We start from the raw sequence: 20,764 nt of genomic DNA on the forward strand, positions 1-20,764 counted from the left end.
CCTGCTCTAGCCCCCATCCCCACCCCTGCCCTAGCCCCCTCTCCTGCTCTAGCCCCAGCCCCCACCCCTGCCCTAGCCCCTCTCCTGCTCTAGCCCCCACCCCTGCCCCAGCCCCTCCTGCTCAGCCCCAGCCCCACCGGGGTGGCCCCCTCTCCTGCCCTGGCAGCAGCCCCAAGCCCCGCCCCGCTCCGCTCCGGCCCCCGCTCACTGCAGTGCCGCCGGGGGAGCCGGAGCAAGATGGCGAAGCTGCCGCCGCCGCCGCTGCGCCCAGGGTCAGCACCGGAACAGCTCCTCGCCCGCGCCGCGGCCAGCCCCGGCCCCTGCCCCGCGCCGCGGCCCGCGGCCGCCCCGGCTCCCCGCCGCCGCCCGCTGAGCCCGCGGCTCCTCCGCACCCCGGGCCCGGCCGGCCGGGCTGAGCCGCTGGCGCGCCCCGGGGCTCCGCGGCCCCCGGGGGATGCGGGCCCCGCTCGGCCCCGCCGCCCCGCTCCCGCCTGAGCCCCCGCCCGGCCCCGGCCCCGGCCCCGGGAATGGCTGCGCCGCGCCTCGCTATTGTCATGTCGCCCGCCTTCCTGCACCCCAGCTTGGGCTTCAGCTCGCCCCTGGACCCCGGTAAGTGCGGCCGGTCCGGGCCGGTCCGGGCCGGGGGGGCCTGGGGTGAGTCCCGCGGCTCCCCGTCCCCCCGAGCCCTGCAGACCCCCCCATCCCCGCGGCTCCCCGTCCCCCCGAGCCCTGCAGTTCCCCCCCATCCCCGCGGCTCCCCGTCCCCTCGAGCCCTGCAGTTCCCCCCCATCCCCGTGGCTCCCCCCCGTCCCCGCGGCTCCCCGTCCCCCCAAGCCCTGCAGTCCCCATCCTCGCGGCTCCCCGTCCCCCGAGCCCTGCAGTCCCCCAGCTCCGCGGCTCCCCGTCCCCCGTCCCCCCATCCCTGCAGACCCCCATCCCCGTGGCTCCCCGTCCCCCATTCCTGCAGACCCCCATCCCCACGGCTCCCCGTCCCCTATTCCCCTCCATCCCTGCAGTTCCCCATCCCCGCGGCTCCCCGTCCCCGCCCTGCAGTCCCCCAGCTCCACGGCTCCCCGTCCCGGCCATCCTCCCCATCCCTGCAGCTCCCCGTCCCCCGGCCGGCGTCCCCCCAGCTCCGTGCACCCCCAACTCCCCATCCTCCCGCGCCCCCATCCCTGCGGCTCCTCGTCCCCCCATCCCCGCAATTCCCCTGCCCCCAGCCCCGCGGCTCCTCTTCCCCCCAAGCCCTGCAGCTCCCCATCCCCCACTTCCTATTCCTTCGCCCCAGCTGCACATGGAGTTTGTCTCTGGAGCATGTTGTTCTTTGCACATGCAGCGGGCACTGCTGGTTCCATCCCCCCCTCTTGGGCTGTTAACCCCCCTTTTTCTTTTTGCACTGAATTAACCCTTCCTGACCCCCATCAGCGCTATCAGACCCTGGGGGCGGTGGTTACGGGGGGGTGTTATTATTTCTTTCTTTATTTTAGCTGCTGCAAAATTGCAATTGTTTTGCAGTGATTTTATAGGGACCTAAGGGAATATATGTCTGCAAAGGGCCAGCCCGATTTCTCAGCTGTGGCAGCCTCTGGGGAGGGGGCGCGTTCCCTGGACATCTGTACCTGAGGTAACTAAACATCCCAAACGTGTTTCTCCGTGTTGGCTCCCAGGGAAAAGGAACCTTTCTTCAGGGGCCACTCCTGCTGTCTGGGGCTAGGACTGGCAGGACTGGGAGGGGTTCCACTTGGGTTTTCTGCCCACACTCTGCTTTGAGCCTACAGGGGAAAACTGCATGAAGCCAAACCCCATGTGGCTTGGATCTTTGGCTCTAAAGGGGTGAGGCGAGAGAGCTCAGCCGTAGGGACTGGGTACTAATGGCAATTCCGTCGGTGATCGAGCCCAGACCTCAGTGTAAGCTTCGCTGGAGCTGCTTTCCCTGCTGCCCTCTCTAGTGGGATCTCTTGTCGCTGCTATTTATCAGCTGAAAGGAAGACACTGAATCTCCTTTCAACAGGCCCTATTTGTGCTGGTGTGCGAGATCCATGATTTCACATTCATTGTCTTACCGGGCATTTACTTCTGTTGTCAAAACCGTTGGTTTGTGCCTTCTCGGCTTCTTCGCTGCGCACGGGGGAAAGATGGACTCAGCTGGCTAGGAAAGAAACATGAATTTGCCTTTAATACCTTGCAATGTCACTTTATGTGCTCCCCTGGAACTGCCAGACAGAAACAAACCGCTGTGTTTGGCCCTGATAAGAGATCTTGGCGCAATGTCCTGGACCGCTTGGACGGCGGCACTGCGTCTTGTTCAGCAGCCTGGGCTGTGTTTTGGAATCCTGGCGGCTGGGCTGCCTCGGAAGGCGTTTATGTGATTTGAAAAGGTGTGGTGATGGAGGAGAGCGATCAAGCCCCTCTGCTCCCCATTAAACACTCACACTGGACTTTGTTCCCAATGGGGGCCCAGGTGCATTAGCCCGTTGTATAGAATCTGTGAGAAGATGACTGATGGTTAGTGAAACGCTGATGAGCTGGCTTTTATTTGATAGCGCATGAAGGGGTAATTAGGGTACAATGCTGACAGTCGGTCATGCAGGCACTTCAGGGAGCTGGATGTTATGTAAGCAGCCGTTTTATGGCCGTGGTTGTGTTCCATCTGCAGAAGCACACGGCAAACCCGACAGCAGAGCAGTCGCTGTGTTCTTGTGTCTGGGGCTGGTTTGTGCAAATCTACCCCCTGTCATTCTGTGTTTCACTCCTCTGGCAGTTGTTGATGATGATAGGGTGAGGGTGGCCTGGCAGAAACCTCACATGCAGCCAGATGTGTTGAATTCCACATGCAGCGGTTACTCAAAAACCTTTACATACATGCCCAGCACTGCAGAAGGCAGAGATCGATTTTGCTACTTGTAAAATCAAGGGTGATCTAGTAATGAATCACAGAGCTTTGAGCACACCAAGCTCTATATACATGCAGCTATTATGATGTTTACCAAAACAGTGAGCTAAAAAGCCCATGTGTCGGTTTGGTTTAAGTACACAACCAAACCAACTGCTTCTGAGGTTGGGTTCCCATCAGGCTTTGTGTAAAGAGATCATCCATTTGCATCTGCAAAACCATTTTATTGGTAAAGGGCTAAATTTACATAGATGGAACTAGCAGCTTCCATTGCTAGGCACCGCACGCAATAGATTGAATGGCCTTGCTCCAGATTCTGCCTGTTAAAAATGGGATCCTTTTTCCCCATCCTCCTTTGGCAAATAAGATTTCTGTGCATCTAGCACAAAGTTTTGCTAGTAACTGTGCATAACCTAGTTCCAGAGTGTGATTTTAAAAAACAAAAGCATGTTTATTCTGCAGGAGACTTGTTGAGTTTGATTTATGCTCCGAAGCAAACCCTTTATTTGTACTGAAAATGTTTTATCGCTGGTGATACCAAACACCCAATTTGAGACCCTAATCTCGTCAAATGAGATTAAATGGATGAAGTCATTTAAAAATCTATCTATTTTAGGGATTTATACTGCGCTTCTCACCGTAGCGACTGATCGCACCCTTGCATCTGAACCTTTTGGTTTGTTACAAATGACTCCTACAATTACCGTCAGTGCAAGAAATTAAAGGGGGGAAATAGTGTTCTCTGTTCCCTCAGTTTGTTTGCATCGTGCATTTGATACCACTTTGGGTCAGGCCACTATGCAGTTTCCCCAGCTTGTCAGTTTCTTGGGTTTTCCATTGGGGCTGGAGCCTGGACAGGTTTAAAGTAAGAGAAGGTCATTGTAAACTCACAAAAATTGGCAGGGGGGAGGGGCTGGGTGCAGCCTGAAGGTGCTTTTGGGTCCTTTAAAAAAACCCAACCCCAACCCCAACCAGGTTTGAAGTTGATGGTGTTGCTTTCACTTCAGGGGATGCTGGCATCATTCACATGGCCCACAGACACTGTGGGGAGGAAGCCTGTTGAGACATGTGACTGTCCAACTTTAAAAGCAGCGAAGAGGTTGCTGGTGGGAGCAGGTCGCCAGGCGGCCCCAGTGGGATGTCTCGGAATGAAATGCAGGTCATTTGCAGTGCTGTCGTTTGTTTACTGCATCACAAATGGGGGAGGCACCGGTGGGTGATTTTGGGGTGACGGGGCGTTGGGGTGTGAAAGTGACAGTGAGGGACCTGCCAGTCCACAGCGGGTGCTGGCCCCTTGGTTTAGCCTGCGTGGCTGTATTACTGCTCCACTCCTCCCTGAACTAATCACTTCTCTTTGGCTCCCCAGCTCTGTGCTGTAGGTGAGTTATGCAGCTCGTGTGTCGCTAACCCCTTGAGTGCAGATATACATCAGAATACTTCTCTTCATTGGGCTCTCCTGTACTGTGGACTCTGGATCCATGAACTCCCCCTCTCCCCACCGCTGCCTGCATTTATTCCATCCTTTGGGATGTCCCAGTGCAGGATCAGCGCTCAGATATCAGCTCACATTCCTCTTGGATTCCCAGCAGACGTTATGAAATGCCTCCAGCACCTCCTTAATTCTCGCTTGTCTAACCCACTAGCCAGACCCGGTCATTCTCCCCCAAAACCCAGTGGATGTACAAAGACTTTGTGGCAGACTCCGCGCCATAGGTAATAATTGGAGATATACCAATCTCCTAGAACTGGAAGGGACCTCGAAAGGTCATCGAGTCCAGCCCCCTGCCTTCACTAGCAGGACCAATTTTTGCCCCAGATCCCTAAGTGGCCCCCTCAAGGATTGAACTCACAACCCTGGGTTTAGCAGGTCAATGCTCAAACCACTGAGCTATCCCTCTCCTCGTTTGTCTTACCAAGCAGATTGAAGGCTGTGACTTACCAAAGGCCCCCTGGGTGTTCGGTGCCTGGATCTTACTGGATTTCTGGGGAAGTTGGGTGACTAGGCTCCTCTGCAGATCCCAGCCTAAAACGTCCTTGTGCGTGTCCGCGGGGCACGTGGCCCCTGGCTGTGCCAGGCCTGAGGTTTGGCAGTGGGGTGAGATACAGGGGGTGGGGCTGGGGGAGTTCTTTGTTTGAGGTGAAAGGAACCTCAAGCCAACTCCCCCATCCAGGGAAGAGGGCAGCTTATCGGGGTGACGATCCCCCTCCCTATTTTCTACCTGATGGGGGGCAGGGCTGTACTGTCATTCTCACACCCCTCCCATCCCCCATCCCCCCCAACTCCCCCAGCACTCATGTGACCCACCCTTGGGCCCTGATCCTGCGCTCTCGTTTTGGTAGCTCCATGGAGACTGCAGTGACCTCCATGGGGAAAGGGGGGGTATTGCCATCTGCCACCACTGAGCAGGGTCAGAATCCCTCCCGCCCCCCAGCCTGGCCATGGGATCAAAGCAGGAACAAGGGGCCCTCACTCCCATGGGCTGGTCCTGAGGGTGTAGCCTATTTTGGGGAGATGGGGAGAAAACAGGATGCCCAGAATGATCTCCCCCCCCTTCTGTTTGTGAGCTAGGCAGGGCAGGGCTGGGGGCAAACGTCTCTGGAGCAGGTGTTGGCTCCCAGCCCTCTCGGCAAGAGCTCCCTTCCCCCTGAGGGGCTGGGTTCCCAGCCCTGGGGGTTGCCCCTCAGCCTGGCAGTGCTTCTTGGTGCTGGCCAAGCCCTAACCTCCGACTAGCCCATAACTCTCTCCCCACCGAGGTCAGGGTTGGCGCTGGGATTCAGGAGTTCCCGGCTTCTGGAGACGGCTTGTTCTCTTGGTCCCAGGCCTTGTGCCCAAGCTGAGAAGCTCGGCTGAGCCCCGAGGAGCGGGGGATAGCAGGGGTCCCCTCCCCTAGCCACGAGGCCCTGCCCAGTCGCCCCATGCCCGGTAATGGTTCTGTTGGGTCAGGCCCAGGAGGGTCTGGGGCTGGGTGATGCACTCCCTCAGCCAGGACCTCTGTTCTGCTTGTTCTAGGTGTCCGGCCCTCCCAGGCAGGCTGAGTCCCCAGCGACAGCCTGTGTGATTTGCTGGTGCAGCTGCTTGGGCTGAGTTGTCGGTCTCGGTTGCCTTCTCCAGGCCGGTGCAAACATCCCCGTGTGGAAGAAGCCAGCAGCCTTCAGTCTGCCAGGAGCAGTGGGGCTCTCGGTGCTGGCCCCATAGCTGCCTATGAGACTTGGTTGAGTAAAGCAGCTTAAAGCCTGACATCTGCCCTACCTTGAAGCGCCATAAATAGCCACATTTGGCTGCTGCCCTGTGTTCTCAGTGAGCGAGAGGGAAGGTGAAATAAAACATCGATTAGACCTGGGGTGGCTTGAAATGGCTCTGGGAGGCCGCGCGGCAGGTTCTGGAAGCTGCTGTGGTTTGATGCCCCTTTTGCCTTCGGTGTGCATTTTGCAGCAGGGCCTGTGTGGTCTCCAGTCCTGACGACAGTGTCTCTGTAGCGAGGGGTGAATTCTGAGGGCTGCCAGAGGAAGGCGGCACTTTCAGACTAGACACGAGGTACAGCATCGAGCAGTGACGGGGACTGGCCCCCGGGACCCATTTACCAAAGGAGATGGGGGAGTTTTCAGCACTGGCCGTCTTTTTAAATCCAGAACTGAATATCTTCCCAAAGGTGTGCTGTGGCCAAGCAGACGTGCCGGGCTGGAAGCAGGAATGACCGGGTGAGGGTGTCTGGCCTGGGTTTCTCAGCAGGTTAGACTAGATGACTGACTCTATTAATGCCATGGGAGAGAGGTTTATTTTCTGTCTTTACATTGTCACAGGCTGAGTGTGTGCAGGTGGGTGGGGAGCTCAGGGACTGTTCCCTGGACTCTGTCTATAAAGCTGCTGCTTTCTCAGGGGAAGGTGGAAACTGGACCAGCCCCTCCTTCGAAAAAGACTCCAGCAGAAACACCACCTGATTTTAATAGGACACACGAGAGTGCGCCCTCTGCAGGCCGTGCACAGCATTTATTGCACCAGTGCTGGTCCTGGGGCTCTGCTCCCGGCATGAGTCGGCCTGGCATGTGTGCAAGGAGGTGGACGGAGCCCTGTGACCGTAAGCCCTGCTAGAACCATGACCGGCAGAGCGGGATTGTGACAGTGTTGTTTAGAGCACTTTTTATCCCATGGGACCCCAAGGTGGCGTGCATGCTTACATTGATACGCCGGCTATGCACACGGTATGTTTTACCCACCACTGAAATGCAGCCCCCTCTGGAGCAGAGCATGGCAGCAGTTTAACAACTGTACTTGCAATGCTGTGGAAGCTTTCAGGCCAGGAAGCAAAAGCAGTGACTGGGACTGAGGCAGCAGGGGGGAATGCAGAAAAGGCAGTTACCCCGGGTGGAAGCTGCTTGGGGACCCTGCAAGGTTAACGTTAACGGAGCTGTGAGAGAGAGAAATGTGACACTCCTGTAACGTGTGAAAAGCCAAGCAGCAGACAAGCCACCTTTCACCAGTCGCAGCCCTACAAACCCCAGAGCGGGAGCAAGGCAGTGAGTGTCTGTGTCAGGGCAGGGAAATGGAGCCTCTGAAATACCGAGGGGAGCTATGGGGTGTGCAGTTTGCATTCTGGTTGCCCTGCTGGGCGGTTAGTTGGTGCCTTCTCCCATAGCTTCTTGTGGGGCCTCATCCATCCACGTAGCCAGCTATGCTGGGCAGACCTGCTGGCAACGCGCAGTATCTGCTAACCCAGAACGAGCCACGCGGTGAGAGTTTGTGAAGTAGAAAGAGGTTTAGACTTCACAAGTGAGCTTCAGCCAGTACAACAGGATCAGGTCTGCCCAGAGAACTGGAGACTGGGGTGGGAACGACGGGGGGGGGGGGGCCTGTAAGATGGCTCGTTGTACCCCCCTCCCCTGCATCAAGAGAGCTGGAATTCACCGGGGGGGCCGTAAAATGGCTTATTGTGCCCCCCCCACGCGCATCAAGAGAGCTGGAGATCACGGGGGAGGTGGCTGTAGGTGGTACGGCATCTCCCCTCCCCAGCATCAGGCAGGGCTGTGGCAAAGGCTGGCTGTTTTGTATGCTAGCGTTCCATTCAGCCAGCAGCCGGGTGCGGTAGCTGGGTGCTGGGACAGCCCTGGGAACGGTGCTCTTGGAGCACTGCAGTGCAGCAGGCTGCTTTCCCGTGGCGGTTGGGCTTCCGGATTAGAGTGGCGATTGGTGACGCTCCACATTGTGTGTGGGGTTTGTTCCCCTCCTCTCTCCGGTTGGCCGCTCCCCCCTCTCTCCACCTTGGCATGGGTGATTGCATTTGGGATGGCAATACAAATCCCCATCAAAGCAAATGAAGGGAAATGAATCCGTGAGGTTGCGAAGGGCTCCGAGCTCTCAGGATTCTGAGAGCTCAGTTCTGAGTCATGGAATCCTGTTCCCCCTGCCCCCGGTTCATGGAACATGATGTGCCAGAAGGCCCTGCGGGCGGCAGGGATGGTTTATGTTCGGGCTGTGCCAGGGCAGGAGAGGCGAGATGGGTGGCCGTTGGAGAGGCTGACTCCAGTGGTGTTCGTAACGGACTGGGGGCTCCTCGGGTGCAGGTTTAGGGAAGGGTGATGTTGTTGTCCTTTACGCTGAGTCTGCTGTTCCCAGTCCGTTGGGTTCTGGACGGAGTTTGCAGACCCCCCTGTCTGCCTTGCAGCAGCGTGTGCAGCTGGGCTGTCGTGTCGAGCCACTCGCATTGTGTGTCAGGAGATTATCGGACTGGGTAATCGTCTCCCTTGTTCCCTGACCTGTCTCTCCTGGCTGTGTGCTCAGCACCCTCTCCTCCCATGCCGCGTCCATGTCCCTGCGAATGTGTTCTTGGTGAGTTTATAATTAGGGTTCAGAACAGGTGGTGAAAGTCTGAGTGTCAGACACAGTCCCTGGCTGCAGGGATCCTGCTCTGGAGCAAGGATGGTTGGGCAGGGCCTCTGATTGCAGCGTATACGCTGTGGGAGTTCACTGCGGCAGGGATCTGCCTGCTAGATGCATTGCTGTGTGCTCACGGCTCAAGCACAGAGCCCCAGACGTAGGGTGCTTTACGGAGAGGTGGGGCGGGGGAGGGAGGCACAGTGAGGAGAGGGGAGCCTGGTGCTTACCCAGTACTTCTGACTGCTGGAAAATAACCCCCCTGGGTGCGCTAGCCTCAGGGAAGTGCTGTGGGGCGGTGCTGCTTGGCTGTCGGACGGCAGTTACCGGATAATAGCATCTGCGATCAGTGGAGCTATCAAAGCCATCTCAGAGCCCAGCGCAGGATTTGTACATCGCATGGGGCTAAACTCTTGATGTGCACGGGGAAGTGAGCCCCCCAGTGCCTGTAACGGGTGGTGGGCATCGCCGGCGGGAGCCCAGCGTGCGGCACGTCAATCCGCTCACCCGGGAAGCGAAGGGAGGAGGTGGCTTGGGGCACTGGAGCAGCTGGTGGTTCCGCCCAGGGAGCAGTGGCTCTTTGCTGTTCCTTGTGCTGACTTTATTTGATTTTTTAAGAAATAATCCGCTTAAAAGCTTCCGACGGTGTCACTGCTGCCCCAGAACTGCCAGCACGCAGCCCAGAGCGCCCCGACCCGTGGGCAGGTGGTGCTGATCCTGAACCATGCGTGATACTGATCCGCCCCCTGTGCATTGTCCCCTGGGGTTGCTTCAGGCTGACATCTTCCCCTGCACAGGATGATCACCTGCAGCTCCCCAGAGAGGGGACTGAGCCCTCTGGGCCACACGCTGCCAGGTGCTGATCAGGGCCTGGGATGGTGGTGGCCCCCTATGCAGACAGACAGCTGGCCAAGAGGGTGACGCTAGGGGTGCTGGGGTGTTAGCCACACACTGTTCAGTCGTCATGTCGGGGGAGGCAGGGAATCCAGTTCTGTTCAAGGTACAAACCGGAGCTCCGTGCTCCCCCTGGTCGGTGCAGGTGGTTTTAAATCCTGCAGCCAGTGCGTGCTGGGGAGGGGACAGAGATCCCTGCAAGTCGTACCCTCGCTGGCAGGGAAAGGGGGTTGAGTCTGGTTGTGGCCCAGTCCTGCCTTTTGCCTTGTTCCTTTCTTCCCACAACCAGTTTCTCTCTCATCACAGCTGAGGGGCAGCAGCCACCTTGGGAAGGGGGTGGTTTAACTACAGACCTGAAGAGAATTTCTAAGGCAGGCAAATGGACTTTTCTGCAGCATTTCTCACAAACGGCTGAGCAGAACCAGGCCCGATCCACGTGGGTACTAATGAAGGGAGGTGGGAGAACGTCCCTTGCAAGACTTTCTGGCTGGTGCTTTGTTGAGCCAGCTGCGTGGAACCCAGAGCAGGCAGATGCTGGGCGAGAGATCTGCCTGCAACGTGGGCTTTGTAAAATCCAGTTAGCGTGAGACTCTGGTCAGTTCCATGAAGTTTTGTCTGTAGCAGACTTTGTGAATCTGAACCAAATGCTGGGTTCTTTCCCTTATTTATTTTGTAACTGATCGACTGAATGCCTCCCCCTGCCTCCCCTTCCCCCCAAATGTGAACCAAGTGCCAACCTCTGAAACAGGTTTTATTGGTAGAGAAAGGACCTGGTTCTGTGCCTGCAACTCCCCTTTGAAACCAGTGAGCGTTCCAAGTGCCATGTGCGTACAGGCCTGGCCCCTGAGACACGAACACGGAGAGATCCTGCATTGGGGCGGTATAGATAAGAACCCTCCTTGAGCCCAGAAGTTATTTTTATCTTTAAATATAAGCAGGTGATGTGGTGAAACTTACAGTCAAATATTTGGGGCCAGACATTGAGATTTGCGCATGCAGAAATGTGCATGTACACACAGTTACTTGGATTGCTCGTACAAAAGAGCTGGTCTGTGTCTAGCTGAATGAGAACCTATTTTGCACACAGTTGTGGTGTTTGCATGTGTGTGTTTCTGCTCCATTGTGCTTGTGTCTTTAGGCCCAAGATAGCACACATGCAGCGGCCTTTGTCCTGTGGGGAAGGAGCATTTGGAAGGCTTGCCAGGTTCTTTCTGGCATGTCGGTGGTTTTTAAACAGTGGTGACTCTTGTGAAGGGTCAGGAATTAATTCCTTGCCAGGGCAGCCTGGTGCTCATGTGTCTGCCCCCTCAGACACCCAGGCTGTGACAAGCTAGAGAGCAGTGCAAGAAAGACTTGGAGAATATCAGGGTTAGAATGGACCTTGTCTAGTCCAACCCCCTGCTCAAAGCAGGACTAATCCCCAGGACTAATCCCCACACAGATTTTTGCCCCAGATCCCTAAATGGCCCCCTCAAGGACTGAACTCATAACCCTGGGTTTAGCAGGCCAATGCTCAAACCACTGAGCTATCCCAAGCCCTGTTGGGATTTCCCCCCTTCCCCCCCCTGTGAAACCCAAAACCCCCCTCCCCCCTCTCCTCTCTTTCCTTTCTTGGCCCAGGAGGTCACTGACCTCTTTTTTTTTCCTTTTTTTAGCACCCCCTTGCAGGGGGGAAGGGCCCCGGCCATTAGTTGCCACGGAGACAGAGGGTCGGCCAGAAACTGCCCCCCCCCCAGTATTCAGGGGAAACATTAAGAACAGCCCCACTTCGTCACACCTTGTCAGCTGTGGAGGTAGCGATTTCCTGAGGCCAGGACCCCGCAGGCGACAGTCCACAGAAAGCAAAAGTCCTTTTCAAATGGCACCTTTAGCTCCCTCTGCAAGGTGCACTGGACCTCAGAGCTGAGGCTGGTTTGCTCCAGGGGATCACCTGGATACTGCTGTGACAGGCACGGCAGGAAGGCCAGAGAGCGATTCGCTGAAGCAGGGTAGGTGGCAAGAGAGGAAGCATGTTGCCCGGGCCGGCAGGCCCCCACCGACACCCCCCCCAGACTCTCTAAGCCAATCTGCATCCTCAGGTATCTGTAAGCAGCCCACACAGACTCCAGTGGGAGCCGCAGACACGCATCAATAAAGCAAAACCCAGAGCAGTATCTGACGCCGTCCGCCCCTCAGGCAGGGCTGCCCATGGAGCTGCAGGGCTCGGCCGACAGCTGACCCACAATGGGTCCGAACCTTTCTCCTGCACACCAGGGCGTTACACCTCCCTGCGCCAGACGAAGGGAGCTGCACATTCTGATGGCAGAGGCAAGGAGCAGACCTGCCAGGGGAGCTTTTATGTAACATACAGGGCGAAGCAGCGTGGAGAGGAGCAGCCTATTTTTATCAGCCGTGATCAATGCAGTTACGAAACCAGCAGCCTGGGCTCTGAAGCCGAGCGACAGAGACAAGCAGGGCCCGTGCAGAGGCAAATCAAGTAGCAAACAGAAAATCTGTTACAGGCCTGGCCCCAGCCGAAGTCAATGGGAACTGACACCCCCTCTCCCCGATACCCCGAATTAAAGGGTGCAGGCCAGGGTGATGCAGCCCTTCCAAATGAAGGCTGCTAAGTGGGGCCACTCCTAGCTCCTCGGACCGGGCACAAGAGCCATAGCAGGAACGACTATCAATGGGACACGGTAATGCCAGGGCATTGGATAAGAATTAGGTCCATTCCTGGAGAGGCCAGGTCCATCAATGGCTATTAGCTGGGACAGGCAGGGACACAACCCCATGCTCTGGGTGTCCCTAAACCTCTGACTGGCAGACACTGGATGGGCCACTCAACTGCCCTGTTCTGTTCACTCCCTCTGAAGCACCTGGCACTGGCCACTGTCAGAGACAGGATACTGGGTTTGATGGACCATTGATCCAGTGTGGCCGTTCTTATGTAATGCCTATTGCCTCTGCTTGTCCATTCTCTGATACTGGCACAGGCTAGAACTCTGCTCCCTGGAGCGCGGCCAGCCGGGGGTCCTTGCGTACCACAATGCCCCATGGCTTGCCTACAAGAATGGAGCAGCAGGGAGAGGGTGACCTGCACTCACCCCAGCCTCCCAGCCCCACGTACCAGAGCGAATCTCCAAGCAAAGATGGAGGGGAAAAGCTTTCGATCTGCCAAACCCCAAGCCCAGGGCTGCCCATTCCCCTTGGCACAGCCCCCTAACACACGTCGGGGCAGGGCTCCTTCTGAAAGCAGGGCAATGTCACCCACGTTAGCAAGGGAAACGCCCAGCCCTGAACTCAGATCTTGGCAGGTCAATAACAAAGGAAATGGATTTTCAACTATTCTGATTTCAATTTACCTACAAATGTGGAGCAACATTTTTAAAGGGGCCTCAGCCCGGCCTCCAATTTCATGCAACATCCAATCAGCAGGCACCAAGTAGCAGAATGGCGGCATTTGCTGGCTGCAGTCAGGCACACATTTAAATGAGGGCTTCTTGTGGCCACAAAACTAAAGGCTACGTCTTAAAATTGCCCCTTCGAGCCAGCCCCCAGATCCAGAGAAGAATCCCCTGCCCTGTTACAGAACACCCTTCACTAAGCGATCTCAAAGCACCGAACCGGAGCAGCGTGTTCCATCTTCATTAGCTAAGCCTCACACCCCTGGGGAGGCTGGCACCGCCCCCATCTTACTGAGAGGGTTAGCAAGGCCCAAGAGGAGACAGGACTGGCCGACAGAGTGGCAAAGACAGGAATAAAATTATCATTATTAATAAGCAATTAGCTCAGGGCTCTGATCCCCATCAGGCCCCCATTTGCGCTGGGTGTGGTACACACACAGACAAAGAGACCAGACCCCCCCAACACTCCCCGTCCCAGGATTCAGGGCTCTTTTGACGCATGCTATCCTCCCCATGTGCATTTCTCTTTTCCCAGGGCGGGATTCGCAGCTGGGCCCAACCCCGCTGGGGATCTGGATTCCAAGCCCTGAGCTGGGTCAGGAATAGGAATGCAGTTGGTTGGAGTGTGGGGAAGGCCCGGGATTTACATTCTCTCTGGAGCAGGAGCAGAGGTGGTGGCTGGGCTGCAGGAATCCTTGGCAGAAGCCCTGACGGCTGGGACACCTTTGAGTATTCAGAGAGCGCTCACACCCGCTTGCACCTAAGTGCCCCAGCAGTTTAGTCTGCACCATGGAAATGGAGGAATATCATCTGATCAGCCCCGCTGGATGCTGAGGCCCTGTCCTGGCTGCCTGGGTCGAAGTCCATGTCACTGTCCCAGGACCAGGCCTGCTACTGCAGGAATGGCTCATGTTCCTGATGGGGTGGCGTGGGGCATGGGCCCCCGAAGCAGGGCTCTTCAGACCCTCTGCGTGCAAATGGCCCAAGGTTTTCTGTAACGTGGTTAATTTCCCGTGTGAATTTCGCGCTGGGAACCCTTGATGGCCTCAGTACAGCCCAGACAGTGGCAAAGCGAGTCACCACCTGCCCCCTCTCCCCCAGGTAGGGAGGAGTTTTGTTCTCTGCCAAGTGTCCGGCCAGGGGGGCAACCCGAACAGATTGTGAGGGTGAGTTCTGTGTGTGGATGCCTGCCCAATGGGGACAGGAGTGAATCCCAGCGGAGACAGTAGTTAAATCCATCAGCAATCCCTGGGGCTTCTGCCCTCCCTCTGCCCCCCCGACACATATCTCCTGGGGGACACAAACCAAGGGGAGCAGGGTGGGTGTGGAGGCGAACGGGGCCTGGTGGAGTGGAGGCCCTGTGCTGTGAGGGGAATGGGTTGGCCTGTGGCTCAGCTGGACTAGCTCCTTGTCAGTCGCGGGCCCCATCAAAGGAAAAGACCCGGTATATGTGGCAGCAGGGCTGCCAGGCCTCGGAGGTGCGTGGGTTCTGGGGGGAGGGGGAGCACTCTGTGGCGAACGCAGCTTCATGAGTCACTTCACCCCAGAGGCACAATTAACTCCTAATAACCCCCTCCCGGCCCAGCGGAGCTGCCGGCTTGAAACCAGAGTCTTCTCAGAGCCTCCCTGGACAGAAAAACACACACCAGCATGGCTGGGACAGGAGTGCAGGTGTGAGGGGACAGGAGCAGCTGGGAAACACGGCTTGGAAGATGACCTTTGAGGTGGGGTGTATCCGGTGCCCCTCACCATGGCATCTGGGCCCCACAGCAAACTTGGGAACCGTAGGGGAACACTCATTGGTTTTCTCTCCAGACACCCCGTCCGGTATCCTCACCCCATGCAGGGGAGCGGCCCGGGAGAGCCAGGGAGCCAGGTGTCACAGAGTGTGGGGAAGTCAAGGCCCTGCACTCGTCACCGTGACTCTCAGCCAGCCAGTAAAACCGAAGGTTTATTAGACGACAGGAACGCAGTCCCAAGCAGAGTGTGTAGGTACAACCAGAACCCCTCAAGCAAGTCCTTCTGGGGGGTTCAGGGAGCTTAGACCCCAGCTTGGGGTTCCCTGCATTGCACCCCCCCAGCCCAAGACTGAAAAACAAAAACTTCCTCCAGCAGCTCTCTCCCCCCTCCCCCCTGCTCCTCCTCTCCTTTGTTCAGTCTCCCAAGCAGAAGGTGTCACTTATCCCAACCCCCCTCCTGGCTCAGGTTACAGCTCCGGTAGCTTCCTTCAAGGGAAGTCCCCCATCCCCAGTGTAACTCCCCTGCAACATTCCCAGGTCAAATCCGCCCCGCTTCCTGCTCCGTCACACCAGGTTCTTTAGATTCTATTCCTGGCTGTGTTTCTGAATCACCCTGTGCCTCAGTTTCCCCATTTGTTAATTGGCAGTAATACCAGTGCCTGCATTCTGTGGGGCCCAGGGCACGCTCGCTAATGCGTGTCTCTAATGCCCCTTGGGACTGTGCTGAGCAGCCCCGTAGAAGGCGAGGGATCCCTTCCCACGTGTGTTCTCAGGGCCAGGGCCAGCCGCCTTGCTGGCTGGCTGCATCTGGGCGAGCGAGCGGCACTCGTGCCCTGCGAGGTGTAAAATTGCTTTCCTGGAAGCTGCCCACAGCTCTGGGCCCTTAATCTCCCTTGGGATTAAAGTGTCGGTGCTGGAGGAGCCGCCGGGGGGAGGGCTGCACTGTTGGCTGGAAGTGACGCTGGCGCCGGCTGTCTGTGCCCTGGCATGGCCCCCGGAAGCCTCCAGGCACTGGAGAGCAGAGAGACAGGACAGGCAGAGGAGTGGCACCCAGAGCCCGGCTAGCGCCCGGCGCTGGCACAGCAGAACGCCCGTCTCGTCCCAGGCAAACAGCTCACCGGGTGCCCTGCCCCTTCCCTGCTCTGTGCCCGGGGGGGAAGCAGGGGCAAGTGACTCTCCCAGGCCAAGAGTGCGAGCACTGGGTGGGGCTGGGGTCACATCCTGCTTCTGGATCCGCGCTGTGTGCACGGCTGTTTTCTGCCTGGGGCAGGGGATGGGATCAAAGCCGGGGGGCTGTGGTGCCAGCAGATCCCTGGACGCTGTCTTGCTCTGCCGTGAGTGCTGATGTGGGTGTTCAGAGGAAGTGCTCTCAGCAGGAGGGGGTTGGTGCTAAGAGTTTTGCTGGCTAGACTGTAAAACGTAAGGGTGGGATTTTCAGAGGCTCCTAAGTGCATCAGAGGCACAGATCTCATTGCCTCACAGTGGGAGTCGTGCTCCTAATACATCTCGGTGTTGGGACCAAGTGGGCATTTTCTGTAATATTTTTGATGATGCTTGTGCGTGCCTCAGTTTCCCCTATAGTTTGTATGGCTTCCCCCTGGGGGGAAAGGATTCAGTTTGCTCTCAGGGCAGTCTAAAAACAAAAACAAAAAAAAACAATCCAAGAAGACAATGGGAAGGCCCAGTTCCCAGAATATTGCCACCTAGCAACCAACCACCCAGAGGGAGGGGGATTTCCCTGCTGCTCAGCAGGCCCCAGCTTGAGAACAAAGGAATGAGAGATGGGAGATGGGGGGACAGGAGGAGGAGGGAGGGAGGAGGCTGGGGGCTGTTACCTGGGAACTGACAAGGAAGGAAGTCAGAAAGACAGAGCCTGCAAATGGAGGTCCCTGCAGCTTGGCTAGTGCATTGCTCTGGAATGGCCAGGACGGTCTAGGCTTTGCCCATCAGTTCTGTGCAAACCTCAGGACTTCCTGGGCTGTGTGCCCGGCGATGAATACACCCAGCTGTTCAGAAAAGGCTGGGAATACGCGGTGAGCTGCATTCCTCCCTGCAGAGTGGGCAAGCCTTGAGCAGGGCTCTGTCTCCGCTGGGCTCACTGAACAGAGCACCCGAGGGTCAGTCTCCAGAGGCAGGGAGGCTGCGTGGCCTGCCCTGAAGGAAGAGTGAGACCCGTTGAGGGTCCCCCAAGAGACTGTTCCATGTTGGGGCTGTAGCTCTGATCCTGTGGATCTGCGACAGCTGCCTTTGCAAATCGCACGGTGTGTTTGTACAGAGCCTCTCATCCCGAGTCTATAGCCAGTGACTGCCTTGCCCACTACTGAAATGCAGCTAGCTCTGGTGTGAAACGCGGCTGGACTTGCCAGCAGTCACCACAGCGCACTGCAGCATGAGAATAGCAGCGCAGGGAGGCAGACTGGAATTACCTGGATTGCAGTTCGGCCAGGGACGGGGGTTAAGACCCCAGTTCTTGCAAGAAAAAAATGTAAAACTTTGCCCAGGGATGGCAGCAGTCAGCTCCTGGCTTTTAAGTTGTGTTGTAAAGACGGTGCATCTTGTACAGACAAAACTACACAGGATCTTTTCAGGGGGCAAGACAAAGATGCCACATTTATTATGATAACAATTTGATTTATGACCAACAACTAATATCTTAATCCTTATACACACACATTATACCTAATACACACACACACACACACATATCTATCTATCTATCTATCTATCTATCTATCTATCTATCTATCTATCTATCTATCTATCTCCATCAGATGTTCTGCAGCTGCTGCATAGTTACCAGTCCTGGACATAGCTTGAGTTCGTGGCTTGATTTTGCAGCTTGGGTTCATAGCTTGTGGCGGCTAACTGGCCAGGAAAGCCGGGCACAAGGACGAGCTGGGCCTGGGTCTCTGTTGGGCCTGCACCGATGCCCTTCCATGTTGGCAGCAGAATGTTACCCTCCAAAGTCTCCCATCTCACCCATCCTTTTTGTAGGCTTTAGTTTGAATCCAGAGTCTCTAGGTCTTGCTGTGTCCCGCTGCCTCTGGGTTTGGTGATTGATCACCCGTCAATTGCAGGTGTGACTTTCAGCCTGAGACCTGGCTTTGATCTTTCTTCTATTGCACCTTTTCTTTTTAGGGTGGACTCTTCTCACTTTGTTAGGGCTCTTGTCTGCATCTTCAGCCGGTGGGGTTTGAACTCTATTGCATCAGGCCAGGCTGGGGCTGGAGGTTGATTCCATCACCCATACATACCTCAGTCACACATCTAAACTAAACTAATAAGATTACAGCAGAGTTTGCAAAAATGAAGGTTGGAGGAAGCTTTTACAAGATGGAATGAGCGTTTTAAAATGGGGTTTGAATTACAATATGGCAAACAGTGACCAGAAGTTACAGTGTAGGCAAGTGTAGTGAATGGTGAACAGAAGTTACATTAATAAAGTGAACAATTAAAAACAATTTCATGTATCAGTTCCACAGTCTCCTGCAGCAGCCAGCCCTCTCTGCCGCTGCTGGGCACTGGAGATGCCCGAGTTTGGCAGGCAGGTTACAGATACAGGTCCTGGCGACCCTGCTCCGCTGTTTGTATTGCAGCAGCGCCCAGTGCAGAGTGGGGCTGCACTGTGCCCAGGGCACTGTGTTACCTGCCCCATCTGTCCTGCAGCCCTAGGGGATTGCTCGGTCCCCTCCTGGCCTGGGCCTGCTTGTCGAGTCCGGAGGGGCTCTCCCTGTGCCCCCTGTTCATTTACTGTGGGGCTGCTTCTGAGCAGTGGGCTGCCGGCACTGGGGTTTCTTGCTGGATGTTGCACAGAGGTCTCCGGGGGTGAGACCAGCTCACCTGTGGCTCCGCTGACAGCCTTGCTCAGTGTCCAACCTCCTAGCAGCTTTGCCATCCAAACAGTTGGCTGGCTGGATGTCCTTCGTCCCAGCTGTTTTCCAACTCAGGCGTGTGCCGCAAACAGATCTGGGTTGGGCACTAAACTGAGTGAGACTTAAAATGCAGCTGAGCCCAGCGGGTGGGACGAGAGACCGAACTCCCTAGCACGGTGGCTGCACGAAGCCTGAAAGGTCACGCTCCATTCGCTCCTCTCCGCCATGACGGCGACGTCCCAAGGTTTCCCGCTGGTGTTCAGCTAAAGGTCACCCTGCAGCTCTCAGCCCTGGCTGGCTGGGTGGCAGGACGTGTATGTGGGGGAGGCAGGGCGGCGGCTGGAGGGTTTGTCGTGGAAGGTGTTCACGGGGAGAACAGGCAATCCCATGGCTGTCCATTGGCTGTGCCGTGGTTTAATTGGCTTAGCGCTGTTCTTTCCCGTCAGATCTCATGCGAGAGGCCAGGCTGGCTTGATTGTTCTTGATTATGCCACAAAGCCATTACACAGTGCAAGGGGTGTTCGATCCCTTACAGGGCTGGGGTTTGTGTGGCAGTCAGCTGGGGGGGTTGGCACCTTTTGGAGCCCGCTGCGCCTGGAGGCTGGGGCACGTGGGATGGGGTTGAGCTCAGTGCCGCTGGCATGAACCGCAGCGACCCGGCGCTGAGCTCCGGGAGGTGGTGACGCTGAGGAGGGGTTTCCCCTTTTAGTATTCGCGGTTCCACATTTTATGACTTTGTTAGTAGCACCCTGGTGAAGCCCTTCCCCTCCGGTGGGTGAGCAGAGACCCTGCTCCTCTCCTGGGCCCCCCTAGGCAGGGGAGTCCTGCACATCTGGGCTCTGGGGCCACTGCACAGCCCGGCTGGTCCTGCCATGGCTGGGCAGGCGAGTTAGCCTCCTGGCCGTGCCCATCTCGGAGCGCCAGCCAGAGGGATGGAGCATGGGTGGGTGACTGTGTTACTTAGTCCTGCCTCCACCAGCCCTGTCCCCATCCATCTCCCACCCCACCCTCGCTCCTGGGCCCCGCGGAGCTGGGTGCTGGCACACAGAGGGTGTGTGCTCCCAGTGCGGGTAAAGCACTAGGTGAGCACTCAGTGCCTGAATCAAATGAGGAGAGAGGGAGGCTCAGACATGCTCCAAAGACAACTGGTAAACAAAAGTCACCTCCAGTGCGGCTTCCTTCGCAGCCTGTGCCTGCACGGGGTGGGAGTGTGTCCGGCAGAGGCCCTCAGAGTGCTGCACGCTCTGACTGGGCCTTGCAAACCCACCCCCACCTCCCCACTCACATGAGCCAGGACTATCTTCATTTTATAGGTGGGGAAACTGAGGCACAGAGTAGGGAAGTGACTTGCACAAATTCGTGCAGCAGGTCAGTAGCAGAGTCAGGAACGGACCCCTGCAGTTCTGAGTCCAGTGCCCTGCTCTAACTACTCAGCAGTGCTGCCTTCCCATTGCCGTGTTTTATTAGTCAGGGTGAGCAATCCTGCTGGGTCCGGGAGTGAGGCTGCGCCACATTTCCTGGAAATCCAGCTGTAAGACTTGCTGTGCTGCTTCAGGGCGTGAACCAGCCTTAACTCCTTGCTGCCGGGCACGTTATCTCCGAGCTGGGCATTGGGTGGTTCTTGCACCTTTCTCTGAAGCAGGTGCTGCTGGTCGCCGTTGGAGCTGGGAGCCTGGGCTGGTCTGCTCAGCCTGGCACAGCCTCTCGGCCTGTGATGTGGGCATGGAACACAATCCCCCTAGTCTCATGCCCGGCAGACCCGAGGGCGGTTTGCAGAGTTGCACCCAATGCGCTTTGCAGCAGCTCTCTATCCTCCCAGACCGACCTGAGCCACGTAGGTGGGAAGCTGCAGTTTGCTCAGATTCCTGAGGACGTGGGCTGCGGGCGCGACCTCTGCTGTGGGGCTCCGTCAGGGAGGCAGTGGGTTTGTGAGCCCCAGGGGAGGGTGCTCTGTAGGTTCATGACTAGCACAAACGCGTGTGTCCCAGCACCGAGCTGGGAGCCATGTGGTATCCAGAGGGAGTCAGCACGTGGGCAGGAGGGACGCCCAGTGGCACCAGTCCGTTTCTGCTGTGATTCACTCTCTCGCTGTTCGTGCTCTGAGCTGCAGC

General features: G+C 57.0%; 1 protein-coding gene across 2 annotated transcripts in view; it reads left to right on the forward strand.

The window, feature by feature from the left end:
- The first annotated feature begins 1,555 nt into the window (after positions 1-1,555).
- AATK (apoptosis associated tyrosine kinase) overlaps positions 1,556-20,764 on the forward strand; it is a 53,730-nt gene continuing 34,521 nt past the window's right edge. For both annotated transcript variants that reach the window (XR_005588616.1, XM_039502408.1), the window contains exon 1: positions 1,556-1,624. The gene's annotated coding sequence lies outside the window, so the exon portion shown is untranslated. The remainder of the gene's footprint in view (positions 1,625-20,764) is intronic.

The sequence above is a fragment of the Mauremys reevesii genome, linkage group 15 (genome assembly GCF_016161935.1).
Source record: "Mauremys reevesii isolate NIE-2019 linkage group 15, ASM1616193v1, whole genome shotgun sequence".
Taxonomy (NCBI): Eukaryota; Metazoa; Chordata; order Testudines; family Geoemydidae; genus Mauremys; species Mauremys reevesii.